Source organism: Pantherophis guttatus, chromosome 7 (genome assembly GCF_059756535.1).
Source record: "Pantherophis guttatus breed Tessera chromosome 7, ASM5975653v1, whole genome shotgun sequence".
Taxonomy (NCBI): Eukaryota; Metazoa; Chordata; class Lepidosauria; order Squamata; family Colubridae; genus Pantherophis; species Pantherophis guttatus.
Window position 1 is genome coordinate 79,956,806 of NC_142069.1, and position 15,945 is coordinate 79,972,750.

General features: G+C 40.8%; 1 protein-coding gene across 9 annotated transcripts in view; it reads left to right on the forward strand.

The window, feature by feature from the left end:
- The window catches only part of PRR5 (proline rich 5), a 100,416-nt gene that overhangs the window by 25,974 nt on the left and 58,497 nt on the right, over window positions 1–15,945 (forward strand). For all 9 annotated transcript variants that reach the window (XM_087874286.1, XM_087874290.1, XM_087874284.1 and 6 more), the window contains exon 2: window positions 4,324–4,475. The gene's annotated coding sequence lies outside the window, so the exon portion shown is untranslated. The remainder of the gene's footprint in view (window positions 1–4,323; window positions 4,476–15,945) is intronic.

The window sequence follows — 15,945 nt, forward strand, 5'->3', positions numbered from 1 at the left end:
AAGCTGTGGCAAATCTAGACAGCATACTAAAAAGCAGAGACATCACCCTGCCAACAAAAGTGTGTATAGTCAAGGCTGGTTTTCCCAGTTGCAATGTATGGCTGTGAAAGTTGGACCATAAGAAAGGCTGAGCGCCAAAGAACTTTGAACTCTAGTGCTGGAGAAGACTCCTGTGAGTCCCTTGGACTGCAAGGTGATCAAATTGGTCAGTCCTAGAGGAGATCAACCCTGACTGCTCTTTAGGAGGCCAGAACCTGAAGATGAAACTCAAATACTTTGGCCACCTAATGAGAAGGAAAGACTCACTGGAGAAGAGCCTAATGCTGGGAAAGATTGAGGGCAAAAGAAGAAAGGGACGACAGTGGCTGGATGGAGTCACTAAAGCAGTAGGCATGAACTTAAATGGACTCCAGAGGATGGTAGAGAATAGAAAGGCCTGGAGGAATGTTGTCCATGGGGTCGCAATTGGTTGACTTCGATAGACTGCTTAGATAGACTTCGCAACTAACAATAAAAGAAGGAAAGAATGACACCCATTCATTTGTATTTTTAAAATTGCACTTTGAGACATAAGATACTTTATTCCTTGAGGCTGGAAATTCCATCCTCTGGGGAATTCTGTCTGAAGTTTTAGTTTTGGGTGTTCATTCAAATAGCCCCATGATAAGAGATTTTATTTACTTGTAAGTGACACACGCACACACACACACACACACACACACACACACACACACACACACAAACTCAAGTCTTCTCACACTCTAAGGCAAGATACTGAAGGCAATATACAATAAAGGCAATTAACAGGAAATTATTTTCAAGGCAAAATAAAGTGCAAAGCCATCAGACAGCATTGGATTCACAGTTGGTTGATCTTCAATTAAATTTTTTAATTGTAAACCTAAAAAGAACAAAAGGGAAAAATAATAGCAGTGTACATTTCTCACCAAACTACTCTTCCATATATTCATCTGTTGTTCTACAATTACAGAATAGAAAGAGCAACAGAGTTGGAAAGGACTTTTGAGGTCATCTAGTCTAATCCCCTGATCAAGCAGGAGACCCCATAAGATTTTGGACAAATGGCTGTCCAATCTCTTTTTAAAAATTTCCAATGATTGAACATCTTCAACTTCTGAAGGCAAGCCGTCTCACTGGGGTGCCCTCTTGTCCACTGTTCTCACTGACAGGAAACTTCTCCTTAATTCTAGGTTGGATTTCTCTTCGTTAAGCTTCCATCCGTTACTTCTTCTTTTGCCCTCAAGTTCTTTGAGAAGTACCATTTCTTAGTACAGTAGTGGCCAAAATTGTGGAAACCTTTTCGGAAAAGTGTATTTTTGAGGTTTGATGGCTAATAACACCTCTTTTTTTGGAGTTTCAAGATAATCCTATTCCACTGCTGGAATGGCCTGGGAATAGCCCAGAACTTCACCCAATTGAAAATCTATGGAGCCGACTAAAGAAACTTGTTAGTCAGAAGCGACCCAGCAATAAAACCCAGTTAATAGAAACCATCATTCAACCTCGGTTTCACATTATAACAGCTGCAGAACTAAAAGACTTGGTTCACTCCATGGGAAGACATTGTAAGGCCATAATTCATGCTTAAAGGTTACCCAGCTAAGTATTAACTGACATGGTGATAATTTTTGTATATCTCATTAGTTGCCCTGAGTCTCCGGAGAAAGGCGGCATATAAATTGAACTAATAAATTGAACTAATACATTTTTTCTATGGTGATAATTTTTGTATATCTCGTTTTTTCTACGTGTTTCACTTTTCTTCTCTCTACTGTAACTGCTATTCTAATAGCAAATCCTTCATAAAAGGTATTGCATTACATTCTTGATTAAATTATCTTTCCATTGATATATAATTTTATGGTACTACCCACCCACCCCCAAAAAAAGTGGTGTTATTAACTAGTTTTAGAAAATAAAAAAAGTTCCACAATTTTGGCCACTACTGTAGGCATAGATGTCTTAGTAGATGTCTTTGTTCTGATTTGGGTCATACTGAATATGATGTAATATTGGGGACTGTCTTCCCTAAAGGGCCTCCCTGTAATTCAGGATCAAGTACTGTTTTTCTCCTGAATGTTTTTCTGACTTTTCAGTTAGCTGAAGGGAGCCGTGGTGGCTCAGTGGTTAGAATGCAATACTGCAGGGCTGACTCACTGCTTACTCCAGGAGTTCGATTCTGAGCAGCTCAAGGTTGACTCAGCCTTCCGTCCTTCCAAGGTGGGTAAAATGAGGACCCAGATTGTTGGGGTCAATAGGCTGATTCTGTAAACCGCTTAGAGAGGGCTGTAAAGCACTGTGAAGCGGTATGTAAGTCTAAGCATTAGTGCTATTGTTAGTCATCCATAGTGGACCAACCCTTGCTGGTTGGTTTAAAATCTAGCAGCCTGCCACCATGAAAAGGGCTGTGTGTTGAAAACTTCCGTCTGCCCTGTTTGAGCCCAGTTGTCGCTGTTAATGCACAAAGGTCTTAGGAAGAATTTCATTAACTCTTTTGCACCCGTTGAATCCCAAGGATTCTAAAACGTGGAGGGGAGAAAGACGATAGGACCATTTGCTTCCAAATAGAACCAAGCAACTGTTCCGTTAATTATAGACTTGAGAAGAAGCTCTGGAAGATCAAAGTCAATATCTCTTGCTCAGAGAAGGTGCCAGTTAGGAAGGAGAAATGAAACGGTAGAAAATATTTCCATAATGCCATTTCCGTCCTTTGGTGATCTTCAAAGGTTGGGCATCATCAAGCTTGGCAATCAGGCTTATAGAAGCATGTTTTGCATGAGAGAGTGTACAAAAACGTGGATACCAGGACCATTGCAAATGATCTTACGGAGAAAGCTTCAGGATTCGTTGAAGTGTATAAGGTAACTATTTTAGAATTTTGCATCTTCCTTAGCTGGGTGAAACCAGGCTTAATAGCAGTAACTGTGAGAGGGATCTTGGACTCTTAGTGGACAATCAGCTAAATAGGAGCCAGCAGTGTGAGGCGGCAATCCTAAACTTCATTAACAGAGGGATACAATCAAGATCAAGGGAGGTACTAACACCACTCTATAAAGCCTTAGTAAGACCACACCTAGAATAGTGCATCCAGTTTTGGTCACCACACTATAAAAAAGATGTGGAGACTCTAGAAAAAGTGCAGAGAAGAGCAACCAGGATGATGAGGGGACTGGAGGCTAAAACATCCAATGAACGGTTGCAGGAACTGGGCATGGCTACTCTAGTGAAGAGAAGGACCAGGGGAGACATGATAGCAGTCTTCCAATATTTGAGGGGCTGCCACAGAGAGGAGAGGGGTCAAGCTATTTTCCAAGGCACCTGAAGGCCAGACAAGGAACAATGGATGGAAACTGATCAAGGAGAGATAAATAAGGATAATTTTTCTGACAGTGAGAACAATCAACCAATGGAACAGAAGTTGCCTTCGTAAGTTGTGGGAACTTCATCACTGGAGGCTTTCAGGAAAAGATTGGACTGCCATTTGTCGGAAATGGTGTAGGTTCTCCTGCTTGGGCAGGAGGTTGGACTAGATGACCTATGAGGTCCCTTCCAACTCTGTTAATCTAATCCTAACCTTTCCCAAGGAGAGAATAATATGGAGAAAAAAAGTTTTAAGAAGCTTTGGGATAAAATACAGGATAGGATCTTTCCCCACCTCCCTTCCCTTCCCTTCCAGAATTCTTAGAAGCTAAGGCATCCCTCGAGATCATTGAATTCTGTTTCGTTAATTATGCTGTGGTTAATGCTGGGCTCTAAAAAATTGTGTGTCAGTGCAAATACAAACTCTTATTTTGTGTCAGTGGTGAAATGTAAAATTTGTTACTACCGGTTCTGTGGGCGTGGCTTGGTAGGGTGGTAATGTGACTGGGTGGGCGTGGCCAACTTTTTTTAAAAAAACTTTTTGAAAGCACTTTTTTTACAACCTATTCGGGCGAATAGGTTGTAAAAAAAATGCTTTTAAAAGGTAAAAAAAAGGCTCTGATGATCACAGCTGTGGCGTGTGATCGTCAGAGACTTTTTTTTTTATCTTTTAAATGCAGGAAGTGACGACACCTGCGTGGGTGGGCGGAGCCTTGCGCCGCCATCGCTACTGGTTCTCCGAATCACCTGCCACAATCGCTACCGGATCGCCTGATCTGGTCCGAACTGGGAGCATTTCACCCCTGCTTTGTGTGAACTGCACTTAAGTGATTTCTCTAGTCTCAGAAGCTAAGTAGGGTTGGGTTGGGCTAGCATTTGAATCAAGCTCAGCTGAAAGGAGACTTCATAATTTTATGTATTTTTTTTTTTTTTAATCTGCAGAGCTCTTTCTCCAACATCACTTGTGCGGTTTTCATCAACGGCCAGGACCCTCCATTTCTGACCCACAGAAAAGGAAAGAGAGCAGGCACATGAGAGAAAAACCCACATTATTTCGCCCACTTCTACTCCACTTCTACCGCAACCCTCAGCAGGTATGTTCCTTCTCAGTCTTCGGAGGCTGTTTGCTGTATCGTATAATTTTGGTGGATGCTTTTCTTTTCTTTGTGTTTTTTTAAAATTTTTATTGGATTTTTAAAAAAATATACATCAATATGAATATATGAACAGTGTGTCCTCTGGGTATAATTCATTTTGATAGAAACAGCAATAATAGTAATAGTTGTTGCATTAATCAAGCTTATGTAATCCTAGTACTGATATACATGATTGTTTTCTAGAGTAGTTATTCAATATTTCAATGTTCCATTTTAATGCCAATAATATTATTAAGCATACAGTAGTGGCCAAAATTGTGGAAACCTTTTGGGAAAAGTGTATTTTTGAGGTTGATGGCTAATAACACCACTATTTTTTTTATTTTATTTTTTTTTGAGTTTCAAGATAATCCTATTCCACTGCTGGAATGGCCTGGGAATAGCCCAGAACTTCACCCAATTGAAAATCTATGGAGCCGACTAAAGAAACTTGTTAATCAGAAGCAATCCAGCAATAAAACTCAGTTAATAGAAGCAACCATTCAACCTTGGTTTCACATTATAACAGCTGCAGAACTAAAATACTTGGTTCACTCCATGGGAAGACGTTATAATGCCGTAATTTATGCTAAAGGATACCCAACTAAGTATTAACTGACATTAACTGATAATTTTTGCATATCTCGTTTTTTCTATGGTGATCATTTTTGTATATCTTATTTTTTCTACGTGTTTCACTTTTGTTCTTTCTACTGTAACTGCTATTCTAATACCAAATCCTTCATAAAAGTTATTGCATTACATTATCGATTAAATTAACTTTCCACTGATATATAATTTTATGGTATTACTCCAAAAAAAAAGTGGTGTTATTAGCTAGTTTTAGAAAATACACTTTTCCCAAAAGGTTTCCACAATTTTGGCCACTACTGTACATAGTGATACCATTGGTGGATGCTTTTCCAGGGCCCATCCCTGCCCCCACCCTCGAGAAACTAGGACTGTTTGTGCAGCCATTGGAGAAGAAACACAATTCCATGTCTCTTCCGCATCCTTCAGAAAACGAACTTCGACGTGGTACAGATAATCTTCAATTTACGATCACAATTGAGCCCCAAATTTCTGTTGTTCAATGAGGAAATTTGTTACGTGAATTTTGCCCCATTTTACAAATGTTCTTGCCGCATTTGTTAAGTGAACCACTGCAGCTCTTAATTTAGTACCCCGGTTGTTAAGTGAATCTGGCTTCCCCATCGACTTCGCTTGTCAGGGCACTGAAATTGTCATAAATACGAACCAGCTCTCCAGCATCTAAATGTAAATCACGTGACCATGGGGATGCTGCAAAGGTTGTTAAGTGTGGAAAATGGTCATAAGTCACTTTTTTCCAGTACCGCTGTAACTTCAAACAGTCACTAAATGAATTGTTGTAAGTTGAGGACTACCTGTACTAGCTGTAACCCTCCCTTTTTTATTTTTCCAAATCTTCAGTTTGACTGAAAGCAGCTCCTAGTAGAAGGTAATTCTTCAGGATAAGAAATATATTATAATCTCAGAGACAGACTCTGTTTGCTTGAAGCAATTGCATGATTCCTTGTTGATTTGACAAATACAGGAAATTTTTTTTTAAATGTCCTATTTTGGTTTCCATAGTTATATGCCATTGTTGTGGCCAGAATCTGACTTTGATTAGGGTCCCATTCTTTGCGGGAGGCTTGTGTGGGTGAAGAAATTGGCCTCCTTCCCTTCTGCCATGAAATTATGATTATTTGGACAATAATATCTATTTGTATCATCTATGCTCTTTTCCCCGGTAGGAGACAAGGATGTGAGGGGAATAATCCTCTATTTTTCCTTCCATGTTTTTAAGGAAGACATATGAGCATATCCTTACATATCTTTACATATGAGCATATATGTAAAACATAGCTTTGCATATGAGCAGTAAAGCTAAGGCTCGGCTGGAACATCAACTAGGAGGAAATTCACAAGTGTGATTCACACACCATCTGTGTCCTGATGATCAGATGGTCTGCTGACCGTTTCCGAAGATGGAGCCTCCATCTTGACAGTAGTTAAAGCCAGATTCAAATGGTTCAGAAAGTGAGGGAAAGTGCAGTTTCCCATAGGAATCTGCAATATTGATTTGCACGGAGGCGGAGTCTGAAGGAGGTCCCACTGGCCTGCTGTAGGACCACTTCCCATTCATCTGGCCACAAGCTCTGAGCCACCGTGGCCATTTCTGCTGGGGCTGATAGAGAACAGAAGCTCTCAGGCCATCTCAACAAGTACAAGGAAACAAGTATCAGTATAGACATAGACATGGACAGATGAAAAAAAATTGGCACAAATAAAAGGATATAAATAAGCAAACATAGCCATAAACACATAAAATGAGTACATATAAATGGGAACAGTAGGACAGGGACGGTAGGCACGCTGGTGTGCTTATGCACGCCCCCCTTAGGGACCTCTTAAGAAACATGAAAGGTCCACGGTAGACAGTTTAAGGTAAAAGGTATGGGGGGATTAGAGAAACTAACAACAGGTTCAGGTAGAGTGTTCCAGACATTTACTACTCTATTGCAGAAGTCATATTTCCTACAATCAAGATTAGAGCAAATTACATTGAGTTTGAATCCAATGATAGCCCTTGTGTTATTACGGTTGAAGTTAAAGTACTCATTAACAGGTAGGACATTATGGTATAGTAAATAATCTTGTGTACTAAGCTTAGGTCAGAACGTAGAAGGCGTAGTTCAAGGCTATCCAGGCCTAAAATTTCAAGCCTGGTGGTATAGGGAATTTTATTTTGAGCAGAAGATTTGAGTACCCTTCTAGTAAAATATCTCTGGACCCTCCCTGATGTAGTGGGTTGTGAGAATAACCTTGAGGAACAGGAAGAAACTGGCCATAAACTTGGAACCACCGTGGCCATTTCTGCTTGGGCTGATAGAGAACAGAAGCTCTCAGGCCATGTAGTGGGTTGTGAGAATAACCTTGAGGAATGGGAAGAAAAGCAACAACCAAGACAATGGTCCAGTAAAAGAAACCTGAGCCCAGAGCAGAAATGTAGTTTGAGAAAGCATCTCAGTCTTGACACTTCCAAGTTCTCTTGAAGATAAAGGCAGAAGCGGGGAGGAAAAGCTTTCAAGATTTTGTTAGTCTAACCCTACAATAAAAGTAGTTTTACTATTCATAACTTTGGTTTTCTGCTCTGGGCTACCTGGAAGGGCTGACAAGAAATCAAGACTTTTTTTTTGTTCTTTTCTGCCTTCTCTTCCCTTGTAACTTCAGGAGTGGATTCCCAAGAGGTTCTTATCCTACTAGGAATCTCAGCTGCCGTCTCTCACAGAGGTGGTAAATAAAATGTCATGATGGCAGCTGTGATTTCACCATCAAAGTCTCACTTCCTTTTTAGTGTATTGACACAAGAGGAAACGGAACAATTGTGGACACCACTTGGATTATTTTTTTTTCCCACTCCTGCAGTTGTTCCAAGAGATTTGCTAGAGAGGAGACAGGAATTCTTCACCTTCTCTGCTTCTAAACCCTTTGCTGGAGAATAAAGCTATTTAGTTGCTTGCACATACCATGTTTTCCTGAAAATAAGACCCTGTCTTATATTTTTTTGAATGCCAAAATAAGCATTTGGCCTTATTTTCGAGGAGGTATTATTTTGGGATGCGTGGAGCAAGACGGGGCTCCTCTTGCCGTCTTACCTAATTTCCAGCTCTGTCTCCCTAACCAGAGGAAATGGCGGCTACCGGCTGTGCATACATTTAAGTATTTGGGAGGCTTATTTTGGGGGGAGGGGTTATTTTAGTGCAGGGTGGATTTGATTTAAATCGAGTTGATTTAAATCACAATTTAAATCATGATTTAAATCACTAGTAAAAAGGCTTGATTTAAATCAACTCGATTTAAATCATAATTTTTAAAGAGCAACTGTCATCTCTGCTACTCCTTTGACCCACTGTTGACTCACCGATAGTCCCAGTGTTGCAGAATATACAGCCTCATGCTACATAACTAAGCTCCATTTCATGCTGAATAAACTAAATTATTTCTGTATCTTAAATAGAAAACTATCTTACGATAGATTTTACCCCAAAAGTTTTTTATTAAAATAAATTCGATTTAAATAAAAAAAAATCCGATTTAAATCAAAAAAATCCGATTTAAATAAAAAAAATCTGATTTTTTTGATTTTTTTTAAAAAAATCATTGATTTTTATCCACCCTGTTTTAGTGCATGCGCTCAAAAGCCCGATTGGGCTTATTATCTGGGGAGGTCTTATTTTCAGGGAAACACGGTAGTAGTTCCTCAATTTTATCTCTCTACTCCTCTCCCCCAATGTCAAGCTTAATCGTTTGGTGTTTTTCTAGTGATGTTCACCCGTCATGCAGTCAGGTTCTTCTTATCAGTGATAATCCCCAAGTATCCATATTTCCATTATGGATATCATCAACAGCATCATCTATTTTCTTTAGAATCCTAAAATGGTTTATGTGGAGATCTTCCTGCATGTTATCCCTACCATGACCTTGTGGGGCACGTTGGTTTAATAGTGGTGGCCCAAAGTCCCCCTTTGACCTTCTGTGGTTGAGGTTAAATTATTAAATGATCTCTTCATAATTGTTGAGCATTCCATTTTAGAAATGGAGGGACACTCAGTGGCTAAGACGCTGAGCTTGTCGATCAAAAGGTCGGCAGTGCAGCGGTTCGAATCCGTAATGCCGCGTAACGGGGTGAGCTCCCGTTACTTGTCCCAGCTTCTGCCAACGTAGCAATTTGAAAGCACGTAAAAAATCCAAGTAGAAAAATAGGGGCCACCTTTGGTGGGAAGGTAACAGTGTTCCGTGTGCCTTTGGCGTTTAGTCATGCCAGCCACATGACCACTGAGACGTCTTCAGACACCGCTGGCTCTTTGGCTTTGAAACGGAAATGAGCACCGCCCCCTAGAGTCGGGAACGACTAGCACATATGTGCGAGGGGTACCTTTACCTTTATCACTTTAGAAGCTTTGGATACTTAGAGCTCAAATTGTACTTGAAGCTATATTTTTCACGGAGGAATCATCTTCTCCTCGGTCATGAGAATTGATATGACCTCAGAAGATATTTGAGTGCAACTGAAGTTGGGATTTTGCAGGCTTCGTAGCCACAGTAAGGATTAATGGCTTTCATTTGACTTGACTAGGCTTTAAGATTTCAGAAATGAATTTTGTAATTCAGAATTTTTATTTCAATGGCCACAGAAGGTCAAAAAAGGCAAGAAAGTGGGCATGACATTGCCATCAAAATCCTACCTTTTTTGTATTAAGGTCCTACATAACATATTGTTTATCTTATGGTGAAATTTTAACTGCTATTGTGTATCAGCAAAAAAGACCACAACGATAGATAGATAGATAGATAGATAGATAGATAGATAGGTAGATAGGTAGATAGGTAGATAGGTAGATAGGTAGATAGGTAGATAGGTAGATAGATGATAGATAGATGATAGATAGATAGATAGATAGACAGACAATGATAGATATAGATAGACAGACAGACAGACAGATGATAGATATAGATAAATAGATAAATAGATATAGATATATTGCAGTCATATGGTGATAAAGTATTTAGCATGTTAAGAACATGCACTAAATCACTATATTCCCATACTGAAAATATGAGAATTTGGATATGTGTGACATATTTTTAAGATAAACCTTTCTCAGTGGCCTATGATGGCATCTTTGGCTACCAGCCAGTAGAGGGAGCCATTTTCAAGGAGTTAAGATGGATATCTGATTACTATTGGTGTTACTAATAACCTAGGGTATAATACTCAGCGGACTGAGTTTAGATAACAAATTGCATGGGTTTTGGAAGGAAAAGGAATAGGATGATACAGGAAGGGAATGTCCTTTTTAAACTGATTTGCAAGTCCTTGTTTCGCTTTGTATTTCAATGAAGCTGTTGTCAGGCATCAGATCTGAGCCATAAAACCACAGGTGAACACCAGAGGGCAGTAACAATTTACTCATCTCAGGTTGAGATGCCCTTTGCTGCCCTCTAATGGTGATGTAGATTTTGATGGGAGGTCTGACAATCTTCCTGCATTTTAGTTGAGACTAGGGACATAACCAGGCATTGCATTACATTACACAGACCCACGATGGCACAGTGGTTAGTCTGCAGTATTGCAGGCTACTTCTGCTGACTACCTGAAATTTGGCAGTTCAAATCTCACCAGGCTCAACGTTGACTCAGCCTTCCATCCTTCCGAGGTGGGTAAAATGAGGACCCAAATTGTTGATGGCAATAGGCTGATTCTGTAAACCGCATAGAGCGGGCTATAAAGCACTGTGAAGCGGTATATAAGTCTAAGTGCTATTGCTACATTGGAGTAACCTTTGCTTTAGGTTTCCAAGTAGGTATGTGAGGGATTTTCCCTCCATTTAGTTAGTGCTAGTCATCCTTTGCATATCTTGGCTTCATAGCCTGAAGGAAAAAGAAAGATAATCAGGGACAAAAGCTGAATATTTAGATAGGTGTAAATATGACATTGGGCATCGCTATAAGTTTATAACTGAGTTCTGTAGCAAGTAGCCTTGGCTTGTCTGGTAAGCTAAGCAGGATCTTTGGAAAGAAATATTAACAAATATCTACAGCACAGCACCATCACGTGCCATGCCATCCCTCAAGATAAGGTGATCAAAATTTGCGAGGTGGTGGATACATTTTCATGAATTTAGGCCTATTCCTGTGCGTGTTCCTCACGCTCTTTTTCAATTTCCAAGTTCATAGTCTCTGCAGGATTCATGGCTTTGCACCGTAACTCTACCCAATCACTTCTTTCATACATGCACATAAATCCTTGAGTATGTACAATTAATGCAAAACTTACATTGTCTCAGTACTACACTGTCAGTGAATTAAGCTGTCCTTTGATGTCATTTAAACTTATTTTCACTGACTTTGTATAAATATACAAAAGTATGAAGGCTGTTGCTTAACGCATTGTAAGCCGCCCTGAGTCTCCGGAGAAGGGCGGCATATAAATCAAATTTAAAAAAAAAAAAATCAGTATCGGTGACCTGGAATAAATTATGAACGATGTAGAAATACTTGGCTTTTTATTTTTATTTTTTAAAAAAAAAGCAAACTGGAGGAAGTCCAGAGCACCAACTGTGATGGAGAGAAATAAGCCTGCACATATTCCCTTTGGAAGCCATATTGTGGGAGAGAGTCAGCACCAAGAAGAAGTCAGAACCAGAGGAAAGAAAAGAAGTTTAAATGACATCAAAGGACAGCTTAAGATAGGAAGGAGCCCCTCCATGTTCAGGGATTTTGTTCCTCACATGAGGCTGAACTGGAATAAGAAGCCCTGTGTGATTCAGGAAGATGGGATTAGATCTGGGCTGAGGACATTTACTCCAAAGCTACTACACATTCGATCTTCACTTAGCAGCTCTCCAGAGCCTTGGCCTGGAGGATCTGTTATACCATGTTTCTCCCAAAAGAAGGCCGGGTCTTATTTTCTTTTGACCCCCCCAAAAAATGGCTAGGCCTTCTTGTTGGAGGGTTCTAATTGTTGACTCACCTCGCGGCAGTGGCACCGACAGCCCCACCCAGCAGGAGTCCGCTGCTGGCGCACTTTTTCTGTGGCCACTTGCCGCCACTCGAACGCATCATCCCGGCCTCCGTTTCGCTTTCAGATGCCTGCGTGCGAGTGGTGTCAAGTGGCCGCAGAAGAAGGTGAGGCAGGTGTCGGGGTGTGCTAGGCCTGGTAAGTAGGGTAGCTCCACCCCCCATCCCCCCCAGCTTATTTTTTATTTGTGTGCCTCGCCCCACCCCCTGCACCCCGGAGTGGGCGTGGTCTTAATTAGGGCTAATTTTATGGGTGGGGCTTAATTTGATCGCATGAGCTCAAAAGCGTGATAGGGCTTCTTTTCAAGGTGGGTCGTCTTTTTGGAGAAATTCGGTGCTTTACAACATTTAAAAGAGCTCTGAATTAAAATTAAGGGCAACTGTGGAAAAATCCAGAGAACGATGAATTTTACAGAATCTTTAATGACAGAAAGAAGGCAAACTTGGTGTCTTGGCTGAGATAAGGACATGACCATGAGAAATATCTCATTGATTCTGCATCCTCATAGACAGCATTAGATTGTTTAGAAGACTGTATGGCAGTAGGTCAAAATGACCTAAACAAAATCTGCCAGATTGGGAGCCTAAATTTTGTTTACGCAAGATTGGGCAATCTCCATTCAACAGATGAAATGACATTTCATGCCATTCAAGTTCATATCACCAGCCCTTTTCAAGCCAAGATGAAGCATAGCTAACCTAAGCATAGCTCATAAAATTATCTACTACAATGTCCTACCTGTCAATGACTACTTCAGCTTCAACCACAACAATACATGAGCACACAACAGATACAAACTTAAAGTGAACCGCTCCAAACTCAATTGCAGAAAATACGACTTCAGCAACAGAGTGGTCAATGCCTGGAATGCACTACCTGACTCTGTGGTTTCATCCCAAAACCCCCAAAACTTTAACCTTAGACTGTCTACTGTTGACCTCACCCCTTTCCTAAGAGGTCTGTAAGGGGCGTGCATAAGAGCACCAGCCTGCCTACCATCCCTGTCCTAATGTTTTCTCTATTCCAGTGGTGGGTTCCTCCCGGTTTGGTCCGGTTTGGCCGAGCCGGTAGTGGTGACGATATGACATCACCGAACCGGTTCTCCCCCCCCCCCACCCCCCACCCCCCCCACGTTATTCTTACCTTTTATTTGGTCCCACCCCCAATCTATTGCTGCCTCCTGAGTCCCAGCTGATGACTAGAGGGAAAAAAACTGTTTAAACTCTTGCCGCGGGGCTTCAAAGGGCCGTCCTACAGCTGATCAGTGTTAAAAGCAAACAAATGAGTAGGGTCGTAAGTGCGAGGACTGATTGTAAGTGCGAGGACCTTCCAGAAATAACTCTGACCAGCTAACCACGCCCACCTAGTCACATGACTTCCACGCCACACCCACAAAATAAGCCACGCCCACAGAACCAGTAGTAAAAAAAATTTAAAACCCACCCCTGCTCTATTCGTATCTATTTTATGTATTCAATTCATGCTTATACTTATATATATTACCTAATACGTTCTTGACAAAATAAAAAAATAAAATGATCTGAGGATTTATGTCCCACAGCGGATTGGGCTAGATGACCTTCAGAATCCCTTCTGATCTAGGATTCTATGATTTTGGTAGCAAAAATACTCGGTGTAGGTTTTAGGCAGAAATGTGAAGTGATGAGGCACATCCAGGGCATTAATGCCTCTATTTCTTTCTTAAAAGTGAGGAAGAACACTCTTAAAATATCAATCCTGCCTCTTCCCGATGATCTCATTGTAGAAGCTAAAAACAATGGCCATGCCTCTTCCCCAAAATGTTTGCTATCTCCAATTAGATGACTAATTTGTCTTTGTGCTTTCTTGTTCATGCAGATTTGATTTTTAAAAAATAGAGTAAATCTTCTTTCAATCTAATTGTGTTAAATCTATTGTTGCTGCTTTTAATCACTACAGCAGTTATCACTCAGCTTCCTCCCCCTCAACTGAATATTTCTGCTCGCTTTTTCTCAAGAACTTAGTTGTGTCTTTGGTTAAGCACGAGAATCCTGGCTCATAGGCTCTTTAAAATTATATAGACAACAACAAATAGATTCAAATCTTTGGTAAGATAAGAAATTTGAAGAGGGGGATTTAAATGTATTAATTACCAATTAATCCATTTAGCAACAGTTACAGACCATTTTTATGTCATTCTTATTATTTTGTGTTTTCTTTCATTCACATTTTCTTAATAGTAATTTTGTTAGGGCTCAAGGTCCTTATTCTATAAAGGAAGCTGGCTTTATTATCAGGCACCTCTTTATTGTTGCAATTATATGTCACCTTTGGTCTTAAGATACAGAAACTTTTTTGTTATCTGCTTGCCAAGAACCCAGCAAAAGACAGAAAACCAAGAGGAAGAGCATGGCCTCCCTTCTTTCGTCCAAGTTCAACATCGCCACCGCCTTTTTTAAAGATGCAAAAATGAACTTGAGATAAAACGCTGACACATTCCTGGAGGAAAATCTGACTTGCTGGACTTGAAATGAGAAAGTATTTATTGCGAGATAAATGAATGTTGAATCTCAGTACTGAATGTAGAGAAGAACATTTTTTTTTTGAATGAAATTTTCAGTGGCTGGGATCAGAGGTGGGTTTCAGCAGGTTCTGTCCAGTTCTGGAGAACCGGTAGCAGAAATTCTGAGTAGTTCAGAGAACCGGTAGTAAAAATTCTGACTGGCCCCGCCCCCATCTATTCTCTGCCTCCTGAGTCCCAGTTGATTGGGAGGAAATGGGGATTTTGCAGTATCCTTCCCCTGCCACGCCCACCAAGCCATGCCACGTCCACCAAGGCACATCCACAGAACTGGTAGAAAAAAAATTGAAACCCAGCACTGGCTGGGATGTGTCTTCAGCAAACTCTTCGAGCAGACAAGGGACTCGAGCAGACAAGGGATTCGAGCAGACAAGGGAGAATAAAAGGAGAGAGAAACTCCTTGGAAATGCCAAAAAGGAAGTAACCAATGCAAATGTGAAACAATTCCCTTTAATGGTGCTCTAGGATGACCCATACCTGGGTCTCTCTCCATCTGGTTTTCTCCATGTGATGGTTTTGAAAAGCCAAGCAGGAGATAGGAGACCAGGAAACCTCCAGACTGTAGGCTAGGAGAAGTGTTTGTCCACCCAATCACCAAACATCACGCTCAGTTCAGCTTATTGTACTCACCCCTTTGCTTTCTTTCCATTGGGCAAATTACATTATCCAATCATTTCCTGCATCAATGGGTCAAAGTGAAGGATTGCATCAAAGAGGAATTTCCTGGTTTGGGTAGGAGGAGAGTCATGTTACGACTGTTTTAATATAAGGCATTTGAATTGGCCCTTCACTTCAGGAAAGTTTTGATAGTGGAGGAGAAGGAGTTGCCTTAGGACAAGGGTCTGCAACCTTACACTCAAGGAGCCATTTGGACCTGTTTCCCACAGAAAAGAAAACACCGGGAGCCACAAAACCCTTCCCGTGCCTGACTATTTCTTGAGCAGCCACAAAACTAGCATATGTAGTTGAATTAAACATTCTGTTTTCTTCTGAAACTTTTCTTTTCTTGGATTTATCCATGGTTGGCCTACTGGGGGTTTGAAAAGCTCAATAAATCTCGTGTCGGCAAGTGTCGCACATTGGCGATTGTGATGCATATTTTGAGTGACAGGGAGCCGCAGCAGAGGGGTGAAAGACACATGCGGCTCCAGAGCCGCAGGTTGCTGACCCCTGCCTTAGGACATTTTGATTGACCAAGAAGATGGTGTTTCTTTGCCATTTCTCCAAAGCCTCACTTCTCATAAACTCATGGATCATAA